This window comes from Anomaloglossus baeobatrachus, unplaced genomic scaffold (assembly GCF_048569485.1).
Source record: "Anomaloglossus baeobatrachus isolate aAnoBae1 unplaced genomic scaffold, aAnoBae1.hap1 Scaffold_292, whole genome shotgun sequence".
Classification (NCBI taxonomy): Eukaryota; Metazoa; Chordata; class Amphibia; order Anura; family Aromobatidae; genus Anomaloglossus; species Anomaloglossus baeobatrachus.
In genome coordinates this window covers 10,001-32,780 of record NW_027442369.1, presented here as the reverse complement: position 1 = coordinate 32,780, position 22,780 = coordinate 10,001, and the positions used below count along the sequence as shown (strand labels likewise).

The window sequence follows — 22,780 nt, the reverse complement described above, 5'->3', positions numbered from 1 at the left end:
CCGGGGCAGCAGGCAACTTTATTCACCAGGCCACAGTAGACAAATACCAGGTTCCTGTCACCCCGCTGAAGAAGCCTCTCTGGTTCGCCTCAGTGGACGGAAAACCGCTCTACAAACCTGTCCGGTTTACCACCGAACCCGTGAACCTCCAGGTTGGCGCTTCGCATGCCGAGACTATAGCCTTCTATGTCATCCCAAGAATGGCTCCTGAGCTCCTGCTGGGTCTGCCCTGGCTTCAACTCCATGACCCTGCCATTAGTTGGCGCTCTGGCGCTATTTCCCGCTGGGGACCCTTGTGTCATGACCACTGCCTACAGCCTGTTCCTCAGTCCCTGTCACCTGAACCGTTGGAACCACCGACCCCTGAAGAGGTGACGACGCAGTCCAGTGCCGTACCACAACTCCTGTCACTTGTGCCTGTGGTGCCACCGGAACCAGAGGAGACGACGCACTCCAGCGTCGTTCCACTGTCCCTGACAATTGAGACTTTGATGCCACCGGCTACCGAGGATGAGACACTGTCCTGTACCCAGTCCGAGACGCCCGATCCGGCCGTCCGAGACTCCAGTCCTGTTTCTGACGGTCCTCCCCTTTCCATTGCCTCCCTTGCCGCTGACATGGGTTCCCCGATACGGGACATAGTGGCCATGAAAACAGTCCGGGGTAAGCAGTCCTTCCTGGTCGATTGGGTGGATTGCGGTCCTGAGGCCCGGTCCTGGTTGTCCCGGAAGTACGTTGCTGCCCCTCTTCGGCGCGCCTACATGTCCCGGCCGCGGGGAGGGGGGCTTCAGGGGGGGTACTGTCACGCTCCCCGTGTCCCAGCACCACTCCTTACCCACTGAGCCGGTCCCTGCATCGCACCACCGCTCCGTACCCACTGATCCAGTATCGCCATCGCACCACCGCTCCTTGCTCACTGATCCAGTCCACGTGTCCACTGGTCATGGCTGCCGCTCCCGCTCTTGCTCCCCTGAGTCATGTTCCTGGTCTCAGGAGTCTGACTCTGAGTCTTAGCCTCATGGTTCTGTATAGGACCAGGCCGCGCCCACTCTCCTGGTCTTATGGGCCCAGCACACCTGAAGCAGGAAATGACATAGGGCTGTGCTGGGTATATAAGACTTTCCTTTCCATGTGGGCGGGGCCTGATCAACGTGTCTTGTAGCATAGTCTTATGAGCTAGGTGCTCAGGTCCTCTGGTGCCGTGTCCTGCTGACTTCGTGTCTTTGCTCTCTGGTGCCTGTGCCTGTTTACTTTACTGTCCTAAAGAACTCTGTGACTCTGGTGACCTGCTTATACTTGTCCCTGCCATGCCGGTGCTCCGGCTGCCGTGTACCCTGCCCTCCGGTGGGGTGCAAGGTCCAGTGGATCCACCCCCTGGGCCTACAAGCCTTCCCGGCCCTGACAGTATATTAGGGCAGGAGCGCCGTGTTGGGGCTGATGGTGGGGGTGGGGGTGTATTAGGGCAGGAGCGCTGTGTGGGGCTGATGATGGGGTGGTGGTGGTATATTAGGGCAGGAGCGCCCTGTGGAGGCTGATGATGGGGGATGGTGGTGTATTAGGGCAGGAGCGCCCTGTGGGGGCTGATGATGGGGGTGTATTAGGGCAGGAGCGCTGTGTGGGGGCTGATGATGGGGGTGGTGTATTAGGGCAGGAGACACGTCTCTCACCCATCGGTCTTAACCTTGATACACCTGAAGGGGACGCCTTAGTAAATGATCTTATCTCGTCCATCAACCATGTGTTGGATCTCTCTCCCCCGCCTCCTCCTGTAGAGGAGTCGGCGTCTCAGCAGGAGAAACACTGACACGCGTTACCCCTTCCCATCTAAAGTCGTTAAGGGTTGGGCTCATTGTCCCAAAGTGGATCCTCCAGTCTCCAGATTGGCGGCTAGATCCGTGGTGTCGGTTGCAGATGGCTCATCCCTAAAGGATACCACTGACAGACAGAGCTCCTGGTGAAGTCCATCTATGAGGCCACGGGCGCGTCTTTTGCCCCGGCCTTTGCAGCCGTGTGGGCACTCCAAGCTATCTCGGCTTGTCTGACTGAGATTAATGCTGTCACACGTAATTCTGCTCCGCAAGTTGCGTCTTTGACCTCTCAGGCGTCAGCTTTTTCGTCCTACGCCATGAACGCCGTCCTGGACTCTGCTAGCCGTACGGCTGTAGCATCCGCTAACTCTGTGGCAGTCCGCAGGGCCATGTGGCTGCGCGAATGGAAGGCAGACTCAGCTTCCAAGAGGTTCTTAACCGGTTTGCCGTTTTCTGGCGACCGTTTGTTTGGCGAACGATTGGATGAGATTATTAAGGAATCCAAAGAAAAGGATTCCTCCTTACCCCAGGCCAAACCTAAGAGACCTCAACAGAGAAAAATTCAATTGAGATTTCGGTCCTTTCGTCCCTCCGCCAAGTCCCAATCCTCTTCGTCCAACAGGCCGGAGAAAGGCCAGAGGAACTCCTATGCGTGGCGATCCAAGTCTCGTCCACAAAAGGCCGCAGGACGCACTGCCTCCAAGACTGCTTCCTCATGACTCTCGGCCTCCCCCGGCCGCATCCTCGGTCGGTGGCAGGCTCTCCCGCTTTGGCGACGCCTGGTGGCCACATGTTCAAGACCGATGGGTGAGAGACATTCTGTCTCATGGTTACAGGATAGAGTTCAGCTCTCGTCCTGCGGCTCGTTTCTTCAGAACCTCTCCGCCCCCCGCTCAGGCCGACGCACTTTTTCAGGCAGTGGCCGCTCTAAAGATGGAAGGAGTCGTGATCCCCGTTCCCCTTCAGGAACGTGGTCGCGGATTTTACTCCAACTTGTTCGTGGTTCCAAAAAAGGACGGGTCATTCCGTCCCGTTCTGGACCTCAAGCTACTCAACAGACATGTGAGAACCAGACGGTTCCGCATGGAATCTCTCCGCTCGGTCATCGCCTCGATGTCACAAGGAGACTTCCTAGCATCGATCGACATCAAGGATGCTTATCTCCATGTACCGATCGCACCCGAGCATCAACGTTTCCTGCGTTTCGCCATCGGGGACGAACACCTCCAGTTCGTGGCATTGCCTTTCGGCTTGGCGACAGCCCCACGGGTTTTCACAAAAGTCATGGCATCCGTTGTGACGGTCCTGCATTCTCAGGGCCACTCGGTGATTCCCTACCTGGACGATCTCCTAGTCAGGGCCCCGTCTCGGGTGGCGTGTCAACAAAGTCTATCTGTCGCTCTGGCAACTCTCCAGCGGTTCGGGTGGATCATCAACTTCCCGAAATCCACGTTGACACCGACCCAATCACTGACGTACCTTGGGATGGAGTTTCATACCCAGCAAGCGTTAGTCAAGCATCCGAGCGACAAACAGCTTTCTTTGCAGGCAGGGGTGCAATCCCTTCTTCGGAGTCAGTCATACCCCTTAAGGCGCCTCATGCACTTCCTGGGGAAGATGGTGGCAGCTATAGAGGCAGTCCCGTTTGCGCAATTCCATCTTCGGCCACTCCAATGGGACATTCTCTGCAAATGGGACAAGAGTACGGCTTCCCTCGACAGGAACGTCTCTCTTTCCCTTGCAACCAAGACGTCACTTCAGTGGTGGCTCCTTCCCAATTCTCTGTCGCAGGGAAAATCCTTCCTACCCCCAACCTGGGCTGTGGTCACCACGGACGCGAGCCTGTTAGGTTGGGGAGCGGTTTTTCTCCACCACAGGGCTCAGGGAACCTGGACTCCGATAGTCATCCCTTCAGATCAATATTCTGGAGATAAGGGCAGTGTATCTAGCCCTATTGGCTTTTCATCGGTGGCTGGAGGGCAGGCAGATCCGTATCCAGTCGGACAACGCCACTGCCGTCGCATACATCAACCACCAAGGCGGCACTCGCAGTCGTCAAGCCTTCCAGGAAGTCCGATGGATTCTGCAGTGGGTGGAAGCCACAGCCTCCACCATCTCCGCAGTTCACATCCCGGGCGTAGAAAACTGGGAAGCAGATTTTCTCAGTCGTCAGGGCATGGACGCGGGGGAATGGTCTCTACACCCAGACGTGTTTCGGGAGATCTGTCGCCGCTGGGGCACGCCGGACGTCGATCTCATGGCGTCACGGCACAACAACAAAGTCCCGGCATTCATGGCACGGTCTCAGGATCACAGAGCTCTGGCGGGGGACGCGTTAGTTCAGTATTGGTCGCAGTTTCGACTGCCTTATGTGTTTCCTCCTCTGGCGATGCTGCCCAGAGTACTACGCAAGATCAGGTCCGACTGCCGTCGTGCCATTCTCGTCGCTCCAGACTGGCCGAGGCGGTCGTGGTACCCGGATCTGTGGCATCTCACGGTGGGTCAACCGTGGGCGCTTCCAGACCGCCCAGACTTGCTGTCACAAGGCCCGTTTTTCCATCTGAATTCTGTGGCCCTCAACCTGACTGTGTGGCCATTGAGTCCTGGCTCCTAGCGTCTTCAGGGTTATCTCAGGATGTCATTGCCACCATGAGACAGGCCAGGAAGCCTACGTCCGCCAAGATCTATTATAGGTCTTGGCAAATCTTCCTATCCTGGTGCGCTACTAACGGTCTTCCTCCATGGCCGTTTGCCTTACCCACTTTTCTTTCATTCCTTCAATCCGGAATGGACAAGGGTTTGTCACTCGGCTCTCTCAAGGGCCAAGTATCGGCGCTCTCCGTGTTTTTTCAAAAGCGTCTAGCCAGGCTTCCGCAGGTTCGCACGTTCCTGCAGGGAGTTTGCCACATAGTCCCACCTTACAAGCGTCCGCTGGAACCCTGGGATCTTAACAGGGTGCTAACGGCTCTTCAGAAACCACCTTTCGAGCCGCTGCGGGATGTCTCTCTATCACGTCTTTCGCAGAAGGTGGCCTTCCTAGTGGCAGTCACATCACTTCGGAGAGTGTCTGAGCTAGCAGCGCTGTCATGCAAAGCCCCCTTCCTGGTGTTTCACCAGGATAAGGTGGTCCTGCGTCCGGTCCCGGAATTTCTCCCTAAGGTGGTATCTCCTTTTCATCTCAATCAGGATATCTCCTTACCTTCATTTTGCCCTAATCCAATTCACCAGTGTGAAAAGGATTTGCACTCTTTGGATCTAGTGAGAGCACTCCGGCTCTACGTGTCTCGCACGGCGCCCCTGCGTCGTTCAGATGCGCTCTTTGTCCTTGTCGCTGGCCAGCGTAAGGGTTCGCAGGCTTCCAAGTCAACCTTGGCTCGGTGGATCAAGGAACCGATTCTCGAAACCTACTGTTCTGCTGGGCTTCCGCTTCCTTCAGGGCTGAAAGCCCATTCTACCAGAGCCGTGGGTGCGTCCTGGGCTTTGCGGCACCGGGCTACGGCTCAGCAGGTGTGTCAGGCAGCTACGTGGTCTAGTCTGCACACTTTCACGAAACACTATCAAGTGCATACCTATGCTTCGGCAGACGCCAGTCTAGGTAGGCGAGTCCTTCAGGCGGCGGTTGCCCACCTGTAAGAGGGGGCCGTTTTTTTCGGCTCTTTTTTATTGATGTATTCTTTTACCCACCCAGGGACTGCTCTTGGACGTCCCAATTGTCTGGGTCTCCCAATGGAGCGGCAAAGAAGTAGGGAATTTTGTTTACTTACCGTAAATTCCTTTTCTTCTAGCTCCTATTGGGAGACCCAGCACCCGCCCCTGTACCCTTCGGGCTGGTTGTTCTTTTGTGTACACATGTTGTTCATGTTGAATTGTTCTTTTGGTTCATGGTTTTCAGTTCTCCGAACATCCTTCGGATTGCATTTACCCTAGACCAATTTATAAGTTTTCTCCTTCCTGCTTTTGCACCAAAACTGAGGAGCCCGTGATGCACGGGAGGGTGTATAGGCAGAGGGGAGGGGTTACACTTTTTTAAAAGTGTAATACTTTGTGTGGCTTCCGGAGGCAGAAGCTATACACCGGACGGACACACGTGACCAGAGGCGGCCTGTCAGAAGCTTTTCAGCAGACTCTATCTGGCTTCTGGTGTAAAGATGGTGTGGTGTTTGGGGATCAGGATATCCCGGGGGTCGGCTCCTGCGGGGAGGATGAAGGGGTCCCTGCTCTGCGGGGTGGCTCGGCTGATGGGACTAATGTCTTTTTTTTTTCCTTCCAGTTTGCGGCGCAATGACTACACGGTTCAGGTGAATGTTAATGACTACCTTGACATTTACTGCCCACATTATAACGATACGGTGGCGGATCACCGGATAGAGCAGTATATCCTGTACATGGTGAATTATGAGGGCTACCACTCCTGCAACACCAGCCATGGCTTCAAGCGCTGGGAATGTAACCGGCCGCACTCCCCACACAGCCCCATCAATCTTGGAGAAGTTTCAGCGGTACAGCGCCTTTTCTCTGGGGTACGAGTTCCACGCGGGACACAACTACTACTACATCTGTGAGTACCGGAGGGTAGAGCCGCATTGGGGCCATCAAGTACATTCAGCAAGCGCGCTGGAGATCTCAGTGTCCCAGGAACAGAACCAAGGCGTTACATTTTAGCCCAGTGGTGAGCCGCCTGCAGCCTCCGACAGGGGAGCGTCTTACCTTGCGTTTGTTAGATGGAGGACGTGTCATCTGACTCTGGGTTTGTACACCATGTATTGCATGCCTGCACTGTCCTGTAATACGGATGCCTGTATACAGCGGTGTAATAAGACTGGTGCATATCACACCCTAGTGGTCAAAATATAGAATTGCACATGTGATCAGTGCAGTGGATGTTGCTCACTGACACAGGAGGAGCCGCTGCCTCTGAGTCTGCGAGTGATCACTGCCATCCATCTACCCCAGAGCGAAGGCTCACACCGGATTGTGGGATCTGTCCGGCTGATGTATGGGCTCCTCGCACCCCAAATTCTGCCGGATGTAAGGGGGATGGCCTCACTCCCAAGTCACATGTGAGGGGGCACTAATCACAGCAGGCAGGTGGAGGCTCCCGCTGCAGTCATCTGTCGTCCGGTGGATGGACATCCCCGGTCCCCTTACAGGATCCCTCCTGCTGATACTCAGTTGAACCCTTCAGTTGTTCCTCCTGGTATTTTAGTCTTAATTTTTACATTGCACCCATTCTTATTGTTTTTTGTTTTTTTTTTCTTTTTCCAGCAACACCAACCCACAACCACCGGCACTCGTGCCTGAAGATGAAAGTGTCCGTGTGCTGCGCAACCAGTAAGTGTTTAAAACCTGGGACCTGGGGGGATGGTGATTGCTTACTGTTGTCAGGACTACGTCAGGCGCGTGGTAATGGTGTCGTCCTTCCCCCGCAGCGGCTCATTCTGGAGAGAAGCACGCTCCCACCCTGCCCCAATTCACGATAGGACCAGAGGTGAAGATTGAAGACCTAGGTGATTCTGCTCACCAGGGCTGTGGAGTTAGAGTCGTGGAGTCGGAGCTAATTTTGATGGAGTCGGAGCCGGAGTCGGAGCTAATTTTGATGCAGCCGAAGTCGCAGCTCATTTTGATGGAGTCGGAGTCGGTATAAAATGAACCGGCTCCGACTCCTAGAATATATAATAAATTGGGCACAGTAGTGCAATGCAGAATGTGTTGAATATTTTTTCATAGGAATTTGGGAAAGTTATGAAATGTCCTATAAATGGCTGTTCTGTTCCTGATCTAAGGCTACATTCACACACAGCGTTTTTGCTGCGTTTTTTGAGGATACATTTGTCAGCTGCAAAAGCAGATCAGCTTTTTAAAAAACTGCATCACCTGAAAGGTTTTTGACCTCATAAAAAAGCATTAGAAAAAGGCCACCCAAGCTGACTGCTCATTCTTTGGGAGGATCCTCACAAAACGCTGTGTCTGAATGTCCTATCTTGTCACCCATTGCCTTTGCTGGATGCCCAGAGTCACTGCATTTCACTCAATTATTTTGCCATCAATATTCGATATTTGTAAAGAAGAAATAAATTGTTAGCAAGACACTGGCAGTAACAGATAGTAAAGCTCATCACAGCAGCCAGCTTCTCCAGGCCTTAGTGGAAAAAGTTCTGCAAGATTACCAACTCAAAAAAGAACAGGTTCTTGCTATTGTAAAGGACAATGCTTCAAACTTGATAAGTACAATTAAACTGATGAATGAGAGTAATGAACAACAGCTAGAAGAAAATTTAGGATTTAGTATGTGTGAGATGGAGCCACAGCGCTGCTCATGTAACGGAGGAACAAACAGATATTACAACAGAAGAACAGCAAAATGATACTTTAGGATTAGATGATCTTGTTGAAGCTGCTTCAAAACACTTTCCTATTCATCACATGCGCTGTGTTGTGCACACGCTGCAGCTGGCAATGAAAGAGTCTGCAAGACCGGGACCCCGGTTTCACACATCCGGCTTTTCACCGGTTTGGCGGATGCGGCGCACTCCAGTACAGTGTATACAGTACAGTGGCAGCGCGACAAACGCCGGTCACATGCTGTCATGTGACCCGGAAGTTGTGGTGTTGCCACTGTACTGTATCGTACTATACTGGCGTGCGCCGCATCCGCCAAACTGGTGAAAAGCCGGATGTGTGAAACTGGGCGGACATGCTGGAAATCTAATTGGAAAAGTGAGGAAGTTGGTTATTGCCGCCAGAACCCCTAAAATTGATTCCATCTTGAAGAAATGTGCTGGGAAAGGGGCAATTGTTGATCAAGCCACTCGGTGAGGCGGGTACTTATTTAATGACTGAGCGATTGCTTGAACTAAAATCATTTCTTATAGATATGGTAAACCCTCAAGTAACCTTAAATGAAGGTCATTGGACACAGGTGGCTAAATTGAAGGAATTGCTTAATCACCCATTTACCGTGACTAAAAAATTACAAGCTGAGGATTTAACTCCTGGCATTTTCATATGGGAGTGGAAGAACTTGCTATTTTGCCTGTCCCAAAGAGGAGGTTTAATCGCAGATGGCATTTCTGCTTCAATGAAACGGAGAGATACACAGCTATTGGAAAATAAAATTCTTCTGACAGCTGTTTATGTGGACCCAAGTCTTCGTATACTGCTTGATGATCAACAGCTTACTAAAGGAAAAGAAGCTTTGAGTGAGGTAGCAGTTAGGATGAGTGGCTACAGGACTGCCAGGCGCAAGAGGACTTGGGTCCTGACAGTGCTACTGCTGCCATATCTTCATCCTCATCATAGTATCATAGTATCATAGTTTTTAAGGTTGAAGGGAGACTCTAAGTCCATCTAGTTCAACCTGTAGCCTAACATGTTGATCCAGAGGAAGGCAAAAAAACCCCAATGTGGCAAACAAGTTCCAATGGGGAAAAAATTTCCTTCCTGACTCCACATCCGGCAATCAGACTAGTTCCCTGGATCAATACCCTGTCATAAAATCTAATATACATAACTGGTAATATTAAATTTTTCAAGAAAGGCGTCCAGGCTCTGCTTAAATGTTAGTAGTGAATCACTCATTACAACATCATGCGGCAGAGAGTTCCACAGTCTCACTGCTCGTACAGTAAAGAATCCTCGTCTGTGATTATGATTAAACCTTCTTTCCTCAAGACGTAGCGGATGCCCCCGTGTTCCAGTCGCAGGCCTAGGTGTAAAAAGATCTTTGGAAAGGTCTCTGTACTGTCCCCTCATATATTTATACATTGTGATTAGATCCCCCCTAAGCCTTCGTATTTCCAAACTAAATAACCCCAAGTTTAATAACCTGTCTTGGTATTGCAGCCCCCCCATTCCTCTAATAATTTTGGTGGCTCTTCTCTGCACCCTCTCCAGTTCAGCTATGTCCTTCTTATATATCGGTGACCAGAATTGTACACAGTATTCTAAGTGCGGTCGCACTAGTGACTTGTACAGAGGTAGAACTATATTTTTTTCATGAACACGTATACCTCTTTTAATACATCCCATTATTTTATTAGCCCTGGCAGCAGCTGCCTGACACTGTCCACTAATGTGAAGTTTACCATCCACCCATACACCCAAGTCTTTTTCTGTGTCTGTTTTACCCAGTGTTCTACAATTAAGTACATAATCATAAATGTTATTTCCTCTACCCAAGTGCATGACCTTACATTTATCTACATTAAACTTCAATTGCCACTTCTCAGCCCAATCCTCCAATTTACATAAATCTCCCTGTAATATAAAATTATCCTCCTCTGTATTGATTACCCTGCAGAGTTTAGTATCATCTGCAAATATTGAAATTCTACTCCGCATGCCCCCAACAAGGTAATTTATAAATATGTTGAAAAGAAGCGGGCCCAATACTGACCCCTGTGGTACCCCACTATGAACTGAGACCCAGTCCAAGTACGTACCATTAATAACCACCCTTTGTTTCCTATCGCTGAGCCAGTTTTTAACCCAGTTACACATATTTTCCCCTATCCCCATTATTCTCATTTTATGTACCAACCTTTTGTGTGGCACCGTATCAAAAGCTTTTGAAAAGTCCATATACACAACATCCACTGCATTTCCCTGGTCCAGGCTTGAACTTACCTCTTCATAGAAGCTGATCAAATTAGTTTGACAGGATCGATCCCTCATAAACCCATGTTGATACTCTGTCATAAGGTTATTTTTCTTGAGATACTCCAGTATAGCATCTCTCAAGAAACCCTCAAGGATTTTACCAACCGTAGAGGTTAAACTTACCGGCCTATAATTTCCCGGCTCAGTTTTTGTCCCCTTTTTGAATATTGGCACCACATTTGCTATGCGCCAGTCCTGCGGTACCGACCCTGTTATTAAGGAATCTGAGAAGATGAGGAGTTTAACTTTGAGAAGTATTTGGATGACATGAAGCAGCAAAGTGTTGCCGCAAGGAAAAAGATTTCCCTCCGTCTCCTATAGCAGCAGATTGGCCAGATTTCAGTAAAATGTTTCACTTGCTCTCAAAGAAATAGAAAAATTCAACCGTTCATCAAAACTGACTGTGCATGAGGCAATTCCTTTATACCCGGAAATTGTTAGAGATGTTGCCCATGTGGTTATTGCTTTGCCTCCAACCCAAGTTACTGTAGAGAGGATGTTCTCTAGCCTTAATATTAGGTCAGATCAGGTCATCTGTGAAGGAGGATCTGATGGAGGCAATTCTATGTCTTACAACAAATTCATAGACTACACAAATGTTATTTACTATGTTTTTGTTGAAAACTGTTTTTTGCCACCTACATAGTGTTTATATATATATATATATATGTCGCGGGCGGGGAGGAGGGTGTCGGCACACTACGCTCACCCCTTCTGCTCGGGTCCGGCAGCTGCTCAGTGGTGGCTCGAGCTGTGGGCCGGATCCCGGGGTTTCTCGAGCGACACTCCTCGCCCGTGAGTGAAAGGGGTTTGGGTGTGGGGATTGTTATAGTTCGTGACGCCACCCACGGTTGTGGTGATTGCACCACCGCTGCTCTAGATGGGGATCCCGGGGATGGTGATGGGGAGCAGCCAGGTGTTGTGTTGCCCCTCCGTGGGTAGGGGTTGGTGATCCCGGGGCCCGGTGATGGTTTGTGAGGTGCGGGGCCTGGTGGGCGCAGGGACGCGGGGGCAGCGCTGTGCCTTGCGGCACTGTGGTACTCACTCAGCCTGAGACATGGACACAGTTTGTACGGTAAACCAAACGGCTGGTAGGACGGTCCCACAGACGGCTGCACCTGCACTCCCGGTAGGTGACGGTGATGTCCCTCTTCCTTGCACCTATGTTTGACTGATGGTAGCGGTGGATTCCCTCCGGTTACCCGCTCCCCGACTGCAATCTGGGCCGGAGGAGCTCTACACTTTGCCCGCAGGCGCTGGCCCTGAGAAACTGGTGCCTTGGCGGTGGCGGTGTCTCTCTGCTCCAGGTTGGGCTGTTGCCTTCAATCGGGACTTGGTTGTTGGGGGATCTACGTCCCCTTCACTGACGGATTCGGCAAATTTGGTGACTCCTAGCCTTGCCGGGGTCCGAGAGGCCCCTGCCCTGGTGCTGACTGTCCTTCGGAACACTGCTCCAGACCACCGGGCACACAGCCAACGGGGTCCTTCCAGGAACTTCCAAACGGTCCCCCTCCAGACAGTCACCGCCGTCGCTGACCTTGCTGTTCTGGCCCTACACACAGCTGGGCCCTTCAGGCTTTGCACACTCACTGCTCGGTCACCACTTCTTGCTTTCCTCCTTTTCCACTTTTCCTTCCTTCACTTTCACTTCTCTGTTTTCTCTTGCCCTCCCCGGGCTACTCTTCCACTCCTTCCACTTCCTCCTCCCTGACTCAACTGCCTGGTACTTCCTGCCTCCAGAGCTGTGATCTCCTTGGTGGGCGGAGCCAACCGCCTGGCCCACCCCCTGGTGTGAATCATCAGACTCCTGGAGGAAGGCAACAAGGATTTCTGGTTAGCTGTGATGTGCCTACCTGGAGTGTGGGGTGTGGTGGTGTTGTGACCTGTGACCCCTGGCTTGCCCAGGGCGACACATTCCCCCTTAGCAAAATGCAGACCGTCCGCGGGCTGCCGTCCTACACCGGTTTTATTTTTCTGAAAAAGGGGTAACAAGGTTAAGCAAACATGAATAACATTTTTTTTTTTTATAACTCTTCCCAAGACGGGAGGCACATTTCTTAAACGTTGCAACGGTTTACGGTTACGGTTTCCGCTCTCTCCCACCCAAGCAACCTGGCCCTGATGCTGCCCCTAAAACCCAGGCAGCACCCCTTGACCCACAGTCCAGCACACGGTACCCGAGCGGGATCTGTCCTTCCCTCCAGAGGGTAGCCACCGGTTCCTTTGGTGGCTGGGCCCCAGCCTGCTCTGCTCAGGGCCCTCCCTCCAACCTGCCTCTCCGGAGGCGGCATTGCGGAAAACGGTAATGGTAACCAACATATTTACAAGCCACTAACGTCTGTGGTTGCCCTGCAAGTTCACGGGCTTGTCCATGGATAGTTCCCATGCATTTTAAACGGTCCCCACGGGGACAACGGTGCCGGCTCCAGCCGGTTGCAAATCAACAAACAAATCAGGTTACTGTTCGGTAATCATTTTCTTCATTGGCAAAACTTTTAAACTTTTCAAACAAACAAACAACTTCTGGTGGTCCCAACGGGGACGGTGCTGCGGGCATCCGTTGCCCTACTCCGGACTTCCAGGCTCCAGTGCTCCTTCCAAGGGAGGGGGCGCGGCGCTTGCTGGGGCCTCTGGGCTGCCCTTCAATCTAGCATCCAGCGCAAACCACCCTCGCTCCCCAAAGAACCGAGTGTACTGGACGATATCACCCGGCATCAGGTTACGGCCAGGATGCTCCTCGGGAAGGTGGGCATTCACATCCCGCCGGGCTACAAAAACTTCGGCCTCCAGGCCCGGCTCATAGATGAACCCATAGCCCCGGCGGACATCAAACCGCCTCACCTGCCCCACGTACAACGGTCCTCGGGCACGGGAGGTTGCCTGCCGGAGGTGCTCCTTCTCCCGGATCGCTCTGGCCACCAGTTCGGCCTTCTTCCTCTCCCTCTCGGCGATCTCCAGGCCCAGCGGTACCGGCTCCCTATCCCCGCCGGCGCACGGGTTGGGCCCCGCGGGACATCCTGGACATTACCCACTGTCAGGACTACGGGTGGCATGTCCCGCGGTGTCTTGGCCTTGGGCGCTGCCTTGCAGCAACAACCCGGCGCTACCTCAGCCGAAATGTGGGGGATGGGCATAGGGGCTTTCCGCTGCCGGGCCTTCGGCTCGGAACGGGTCATCGGCTCCAGCTCGGGGAGTTTTTCACGGGATGCCTCCGGTTCTACTTTCGGCGTCTTCCACGGTAACACCTCCGATGTGCCGCGGGCTCCGGTTACAGGTCGGCCCGCTTGGGAGGGGACGCTGGGTACTGCTACCGGTTGCGGTGGTAGCAGGCCTAGTGGCGGGGTCACGGCCTCCGGGACGGGTGGCGAGGGAGGCAACGGGGGGAGAGGGCTTGGACCGGGCCCCACAGCCGCGATGACCGGCCCTTCAAGGGCATCGGGACGTGGGTCACTCACCCTCCCTTTCTCCGCCTCCTCCTTGCGTCTCCGCACGGTGGCTACAACGTCCGCCATGTCGGCCTCCCACTCCTCCATGAGGAGCTGCATCCTGACCTGCAGCCTTTGGTAGAGCTGCGCGGTTCGGATCTCCACCCACGCCGCGGTTCCAGGCGCGGGGGCTACGGTGTCACGGGACGGCATCCACATGATGGCTTCTCTTTTTGCTTCCAGGAACGGTTTGTTTGCAGAGTCCTGGCGTCACTGCTTTTATAACCGCAGCTACATGCGGCCAGCCGCCATCGCGTCCCCCTTAGCTCTTTTCGGCCCCTCCTCTCCCGGGGCGGGGTCTTGGCCTTCGCGCCTCTACTGCTCGAGAAGACGCTCGAGCGGGAACTTTTCACGCCAAAGATGGCGGCTTCTGCAATTTTTCTGCCGGATACCTCCGGCGGTAACAAGGCGCACCTCTACCAGACGGCAGAGCGGTAAGATCCTGTTCGTGACGCCAAGTTGTCGCGGGCGGGGAGGAGGGTGTCGGCACACTACGCTCACCCCTTCTGCTCGGGTCCGGCAGCTGCTCAGTGGTGACTCGAGCTGTGGGCCGGATCCCGGGGTTTCTCGAGCGACACTCCTCGCCCGTGAGTGAAAGGGGTTTGTTGGGTGTGGGGATTGTTATAGTTCGTGACGCCACCCACGGTTGTGGTGATTGCACCACCGCTGCTCTGGATGGGGATCTCGGGGATGGTGATGGGGAGCAGCCAGGTGTTGTGTTGCCCCTCCGTGGGTAGGGGTTGGTGATCCCGGGGCCCGGTGATGGTTTGTGAGGTGCGTGGCCTGGTGGGCGCAGGGACGCGGGGGCAGCGCTGTGCCTTGCGGCACTGTGGTACTCACTCAGCCTGAGACATGGACACAGTTTGTACGGTAAACCAAACGGCTGGTAGGACGGTCCCACAGACGGCTGCACCTGCACTCCCGGTAGGTGACGGTGATGTCCCTCTTCCTTGCACCTATGTTTGACTGATGGTAGCGGTGGATTCCCTCCGGTTACCCGCTCCCCGACTACAATCTGGGCCGGAGGAGCTCTACACTTTGCCCGCAGGCGCTGGCCCTGAGAAACTGGTGCCTTGGCGGTGGCGGTGTCTCTCTGCTCCAGGTTGGGCTGTTGCCTTCAATCGGGACTTGGTTGTTGGGGGATCTACGTCCCCTTCACTGACGGATTCGGCAAATTTGGTGACTCCTAGCCTTGCCGGGGTCCGAGAGGCCCCTGCCCTGGTGCTGACTGTCCTTCGGAACACTGCTCCAGACCACCGGGCACACAGCCAACGGGGTCCTTCCAGGAACTTCCAAACGGTCCCCCTCCAGACAGTCACCGCCGTCGCTGACCTTGCTGTTCTGGCCCTACACACAGCTGGGCCCTTCAGGCTTTGCACACTCACTGCTCGGTCACCACTTCTTGCTTTCCTCCTTTTCCACTTTTCCTTCCTTCACTTTCACTTCTCTGTTTTCTCTTGCCCTCCCCGGGCTACTCTTCCACTCCTTCCACTTCCTCCTCCCTGACTCAACTGCCTGGTACTTCCTGCCTCCAGAGCTGTGATCTCCTTGGTGGGCGGAGCCAACCGCCTGGCCCACCCCCTGGTGTGAATCATCAGACTCCTGGAGGAAGGCAACAAGGATTTCTGGTTAGCTGTGATGTGCCTACCTGGAGTGTGGGGTGTGGTGGTGTTGTGACCTGTGAATATATTTATTGTAATACAACTTTAGAACACAAACTAATAAATTGTAAATATGTAATATATATAATATATAATTATACAGTGTGTGTGTGTGTATATATTCCACAAGATATATATGTAGTCTACTGTATATTACATATTGTATTACATATTTACAATTTATTAGTTTTTTGTGTTCTAAAGTTGTATCCAATAAATATATTTTATGTTCTATTAAAATATCTTGATTATTGTATCATAAAAATTAAATGTCTGATGATCACATACACATGTTGATGTCCTACAATAAATTTTTCACCTAACTATAAGCAATATATGTAGGAGTCGGAGTGGTGGAGTCTGAGTCGGTGCAAGGGAAATTGAAGAGTCTGAGTCGAAGGTTTAGCTTACCGACTCCACAGCCCTGCTCCTCACTCGTGGTGCGCTGTCTCCCCCTGCAGGATGGTCGACTCATAGCAGTTTCTCACACTTCCTCACATGCTGGTGTCCGGATCATATTCTACAGGAGGTGCCCATAGATGCAGATCGGTAGTTGATGACCCGCAGAGTGGTCTCGTGCCTCATCCATGACAGGCCATCACACCCATCAAATATGGTAGTCTGCAGGCACCTGCTACTTGTGCCCGGTGTCGTCCCGAAAGATTCGGAAATTGCAGCCAAGTGTTTGACTGGATTAGTGATTGAGCTCTGACTACCCGGGACTAAGACACCAGCTTCATTGCTGCTGTTGGAATGTAGATTGGATTGTTCCTGGCCGGCCAGATAATCACACGAGCTGCTTCCCTTCATCGTGTTTAGCTGTTATTGCCGCCCGCACGACGGTGTCACAGGGCGACTCTGAGCTTAATGTTTTTGGGCTCCCGAAGACACTGCTGCTCCTGTCATAAATATAAACCTCCTTGGGTGTTGTGTAAGTAAACCCTTGTCTAATGTGCATCTTGTAGGCGGCCACCATGTATATTGTGACCTACATACTGGACGGTCACCTCCATCTGCTGTCTCCTCTTGGCTTAAATGTACTTTTGTGTTCAAGGGACATGTTGTTCAGTCTCGCTAGTCCCCTCTGGTGTTTAAGTCCTCTGCAGACATCACATGGACGATCCCACTCGTCTACCTTCACTCTCCACCTTCCTACATCAATCACCTTTTTCACGCTCTACATCCCCTGACTGACCTCGGCCCCTGCCCTCCGCCTACCTCTGACTATGACCTCGACCCCTACCCTCCACCCATATCTCGGACTGCAACCGGGGCCCTTGCCCTTTGCCCGCATCTTGGACTGGGACTCTGGCCCTTGCCCTTTGCCCGCATCTTGGACTGACACTCTGGTCCGTACCCTCTGGCCGCCTCTTGGACTGGGACTCTGGTCCGTGCCCTCTGCCCGCCTCTTGGACTGGGACTCTGGTCCGTGCCCTCTGCCCGCCTCTTGGACTGGGACTCTGGTCCGTGCCCTCTGCCCGCCTCTTGGACTGCCACTTGAGCCCATTTCTGCTTTACTGTTGGACACCAGATCTTGCTTTCCTCCATTCACCTTTTCCCTCCTGTATTTCAGGTAACTTTAATCCAGAGATCCCCAAGTTGGAGAAGAGCATTAGTGGGACGAGCCCGTAGCGAGAACACTTACATTTGACGGTGGCCGTCTCTCTGCTCCTAATGACTCTCTTGGCGTTTTAGTTTTCTTGTTTCAGGCTGAACACCTCGGAGAAATGAATGCAATCTCCACATTCAGAACTCTGTAAGGACTGTGCAGGTTGGGGGGCGGCTGATGGGAGGAGGAGCAGCGTCCTTAGGCTATGTGCGCACACTGCGTCTTTTTGACGCTGCATTTTTGTGCGTTTTTGGCCGCTAAAAACGCACAAAAACGCTGCGTTTTGCTGCGTTTTTGATCTCTGCGTTTTGCTGCGTTTTTTTATCAGTGAACAAAAAAAAAAGGTCTGATGTCATTTCCTTCTTCAATGTGTTCTTCATTCTCCACTAGTGTATGCAGAAGAGCAGACAGCTGCAGAACTACAAGGCTCAGCATGCTCCATCCAGGACTGAATGCTTGAGGGAGAGTCAGGGGGAGCAGACCTACAAGGCTCAGCATCCTCCATCCAATAGTGTATGCAGGAGAGCAGACAGCAGCTGTCGAACTACAAGGCTCAGCATCCTCCTTCCAGGACTGTATGCAGGATTTCTTTGCCCCCCCAAACAAAAAAAATGACGTGGGCTTCGCCATATTTTTGTATGCTAGCCGGGTACAGCAGGCAGGTACGGGCTGCCCCCAACCCCCAGCTGCCTATTTGTACCCGGCTGGGAACCAAAAATATAGGGAAGCCCTTATTTTTAAATTATTTCATGAATTTCATGAAATAATTTTAAAAAAAAATAACGTGAGCTTCGCCAGCCGGGTACAACTAGGCAGCTGGGGATTGGAATCCACAGTGCAGGGTGCCCATGCTTTCTGGGCACCCCCGCTGTGAATTGCAGTCCCGCAGCCACCCCAGAAAATGGCGCTTTCATAGAAGCGCCATCTTCTGGCGCTGTATCCAACTCTTCCAGCTGCCCTGAAGCCGGGTGGCTAGCTAGGTAATAATGGAGTTAGGGCTAGCTGTATATTATCAGCTAGCCCTAAGCCCGAAATTCATGGTGTCACGCCAATATTAGACATGGCCACCATGAATTTCTAGTAAAGATAAAAAAAAAACCACAACACAGAAAAATATTTTTATTAGAAATAAAACACAACACAATTAGTGACTCCATCTTTATTGAAATAAAGAACCCCCCTCCGCAGTAATCCTGGGTCAGGGTCCCGCGCCGTCCAATCCGGATCCAATATCATCTGATCGGTTTGCTGGAAGGCAAAGCGATCAGATGATGTGTCAGGATCAAGTGCCTGAATCACATCACACATCAGCTGATTGTATAAAAGCCGATTATACAATCAGCTGATGCATCGGTGCAAAAAAAAAAAAAAAAAAAATAATACTCACTTATGTCCTGATTACTGGCAGCTCCTGGAGCGATGGGGCGGGAGTCTGATCCCGTCCGATCGCTGCAGCAGCTGCCGGTAATCAGGGATGAAGTCTCCTGACGCATCCGCTGATACCGGCCGGGCGCCCGCGTCACCGCGATACTTACGATCAGCTGATGCGTCAGGTGACTGCATCAGGTGATCCATCGCCAGGTCCTGCATCCATCGGAGGTTTCCCGGCCGTCTGCACACAGCCGGAGCGGGGCTGGCGATACCGTGAGAGTAGCTGGGAGCGGGCATGGCACCGGGAGGCTGCAGACAGGTGAGTATAACTTTTTTTTTTTCTACTTTTAACTTTTGTTTTCGCAGCCGCTTCCACCTCCTGCCCGAACATGGCGCCACACGGCAGCATACATGCACAGGACGGGACGTGGAAGTGGCGGTGACGGTACCGGGAGGATTCACGCTTCTGTATTTACTGACAGAAGGAATCCTCTTCCTGTACATGTCACTTTACTACCCACCTCCTGCGTTTATAGCTGCGTTTTTGGTCTTAGAAACGCACCAAAACGCAGCTATTTGCGTTTCTCATTGCGTCTTTCAACATCCCATTGAACTCAATGGATGAAAAGCGCAGTGAAAAATGCGGGAATAATTGACATGCTGCGTTTTTGTGTGCGGACAGCAAAAATGAAAACTCATAGACTTTGCTGGGGAAGCCAAGTCATGCAGTTTTCTGAGCAAAAACGCACCCGAAAAACGCGCAAAAACGCCGCGAAAAACGCACTGTGCGCACATAGCCTTAATCTCATTTATTTTTATTTTTTTTTTAACAAAAATCTTTTTTTTTTTATTAAGGGTACTTTCACTCTTGCGTTTATTTCCTTCCGTTACAATCCGCCCTTTTGGAAAACAGCGGAATCCGTTAACGGATTCCGCTGTTTCCCATAGACTTGTATAGGTGACGGATTGTACCAAAAGGACCTGCGTTGCTTCCGCTGGGCGACGCTCCGTTGCTTCCGCCCAGCGGGAGGAACGCAGCATGTAACTTTGTTTTGAGCAGCGGAATCCTCTGGATTTCACTGCGCATGCTCTTTTTATTTTTTTTAAATCAAACTTTATTTTGGCTCGCGGTGGCCGAACGTTCAGCTGAGCGCCCGGCCATCGGCAAGCGACAGCGCTCAGCTGAGCGACCGGCCGCCAGCATGCCCGGCCGCCGGCAAGTGACAGCGCTCAGCTGTTCACCCGGTGGTCGGCTGCAGGGAGCGATCAGCTGATCACCCGGCGGCCGGCTACTGGGAGCGATCAGCTGATCACCCGGCGGCCGGCAAGTGACAGCGCTCAGCTGATCACCGGCGGTCGGCTGTAGGGAGCGATCAGCTGATCACCCGGCGGCCGGCTACTGGGAGCGATCAGCTGATCACCCGGCGGCCGGCTGCAGATCAGCTGATCGTTCACAATAGTCTGCCGCTGGTAAAACTGTAAAAAAAAAAAATCAAAACGAATTGCGTTGTTTTGCAGCATCCGTTGCATCCGTTGTGCCACTATATGCAACACATCCGTTGCATCCGTTACACAACGCAATGCAACGGATACCGTTCAAGGCAAGTGTGAAACTAGCCTTAGACTGAACCTGCGGCACTAAAATCACAACCCTGACACTAGTGGACACTATCGAGGTCTTGTGATTTTTTGAATAATATCATTGAGCAGACAGGACCAAGGAGCTGCTGCCTAGAGCTTGTGATCCACAGGGCCCTGCTCTGCCCCGGCCCACAACATACAACTGGCGGCCACACCTATGGGCTGTTATTACTTGAGTGCCTATGCCCGTTAGGTTCCTGCGAGGATAGGATGCACGCCGAGTGCAGGACCTTGGGGTGACAACAGACCATCGTTTTAGTCAGCCTTACAATCCCCTGAGTTGGTTTTTTCCATTCCTCCTGGACATGTTGCCCTTTGGTTCTTTTCTGGATGTCCTTGTGATCTCTTGCCCAGATTACCACCAGCCTCATGGATTTTCCTGGCCAAGTGCATTGAGCACAGTAGCAGAACCCTTTACCAAATGTTTGGCTCTAACACTTTCTGGTGCCATATTGTGTACTTTTCCTTCCCAAGGTCCTCAGACACCTTATATCAATAAGCCAACCTGATTCAATGGATGATAAAACTGCAAAACACCGGAAGAGGTGGAAGTACCAGACCTGCAGTGATGGCCACTGTTCCTTCTGGATGTCCAGGCTCAGAATTAGGATTAGCTTCCAGGCTTCTGTGGGTCCAGGACTAGCAATGGACAGTCATTAAACCAATGTTCCCTATGTGAGATGTAGCAGAGCCTGGACGCAGCAGACAGAGCGCCCTCAGCTGGTCACAGCTCCACGACAACTGTCCCACAACTCTACAGAGATGAGAGGAAATTGCACTAAATTACCCCAGACCCCTCCACCGGGGACATCCACTGCTCGATAGTCAATACCCTGGGAATTCTTGATGGACAGCTGGGGAACCAGCGCATCCGTAATACAGCAGGACCCCACTGTACAGAGCCGAACGGGGAGAGCAGCATGCAGGAGACAGAATGGCGTTGTAAATACATATCTATCTATATTTTATGTATACCATCCCTGTGATGACGTATACATTGTCCCTTCTGACTGAACTGTAAATACAAATGTTGTCTTCTATGAAGGCAAGTCTCCACCTATGCAATGCACAGACACTTTGAGAATAAATATCAGACTGACCTTTTTATGAACGGCATCGGCTGTGATTTTCATATAATGCTGTAAACCTAGAAAATGAATAAAAGAATAAACCTGACTAGTCACTTGTACTTGCAGGGGAGGGTGAGGAACAAGGTGCAAGTACCAGCCCGACATCAACCCTGTCCTCACCCGTGGCTCAATGTTGGCTTATACCCAACACCTCAACGGTCTCCGCTCACCTCTCATCGGGAATACCAAATACTTCCCTGGTCCCCGCTCACCTCTCGTCGGAATACCCAACACCTCCACGGTGCCCGCTCGTCGGGAATACCCATCATGGCCATGGCTCTCGTCGGAAAAACCCAACACCTTCACGGCCACGGCTCTCCTCTCGTCGGGAATATCCAACACCTTCACTGCTACGGCTCTCCTCTCGTCGGGAATACCCAACACCTCGACTGCCACCATGCCTCCACTGTATTCTTCTTGCCATATCCATGGTCCCCGTGTCCCTCTCGCCTAGAACACCCGACACATGCGAGGTCCCCCTGCTCCACTCGCCTAGAACACCCCACACATGCGAGGTCCCTCTGCTCATGTGCAATACATGACATCTATTATCCCAGCACCTTTGTTCGTCTAGGGTACACAACACTTCAATGGGAGCATGGATGGTTCTTGCACCCGTCTCACCTGCCATAACACTTAGGGTAAATCTATATATTGTGTTCCTTTTTCCTGTAATGACTTCTGGTGTAAATCTATGTATTCCTCTATCCTATAATATCACAAATTTGAGGTAAACAGATGGTCCTCATGTTGCACTGCCTTTCACACCTGTACACAACCTCTGCCTGCGCTCTCGCTCCCAGGTCAGGAATTTCAATGCTGCCTCCTTCCACCCACAGTCTGGGAAAATCTGATGCCCTCACTTCTCTTAAAAAGCTGATAAACTGCGCCCTTCATTCACCTCAGTATGTTCGGGACCTGCATGATCTCTGTCTACTGCAGCAGTAGCTGAAGTGACCAGTAGAGGGCACCATGATCAGTCTACTGCAGGAGGTGTCACCAGCAGAGGGCACCATAATCTGTCTACTGCATACCGTGTTTCCCCGAAAATAAGACGTCCCCCGAAAATAAGACATAGCAGGAGTATTCAGGGATGCTTTAATATAAGACATCCCCTGAAAATAAGACATAGCTGAGGTCAATAATGAAGTGTCATGCAGCGGTGAAAGAGTTAAAGACACTGCAGGACACTTCATTATAGGCAGCGGACACCCCCAGAAGAGAGAAGAAAGAAGACCCCCGATCATACTCACAAGACGCCGACCGGGAGCAGGTGAGCGCATCAAGGTCCTGCAGCGGCGGAACACACACACACACACACACATAAGAACAGACACACACACATCAGATCACACTCACTCTCACACACACATCAGATCGCATCCACACACTCACAACATCCAGCGATATCGCTTTC

At 52.1% G+C, this 22,780-nt stretch overlaps 1 pseudogene; it reads left to right on the top strand.

The window, feature by feature from the left end:
* The window catches only part of LOC142266882 (ephrin-A3-like), an 83,681-nt pseudogene extending 66,374 nt beyond the window's left edge, over positions 1–17,307 (top strand).
* Positions 17,308–22,780: the final 5,473 nt, after the last annotated feature.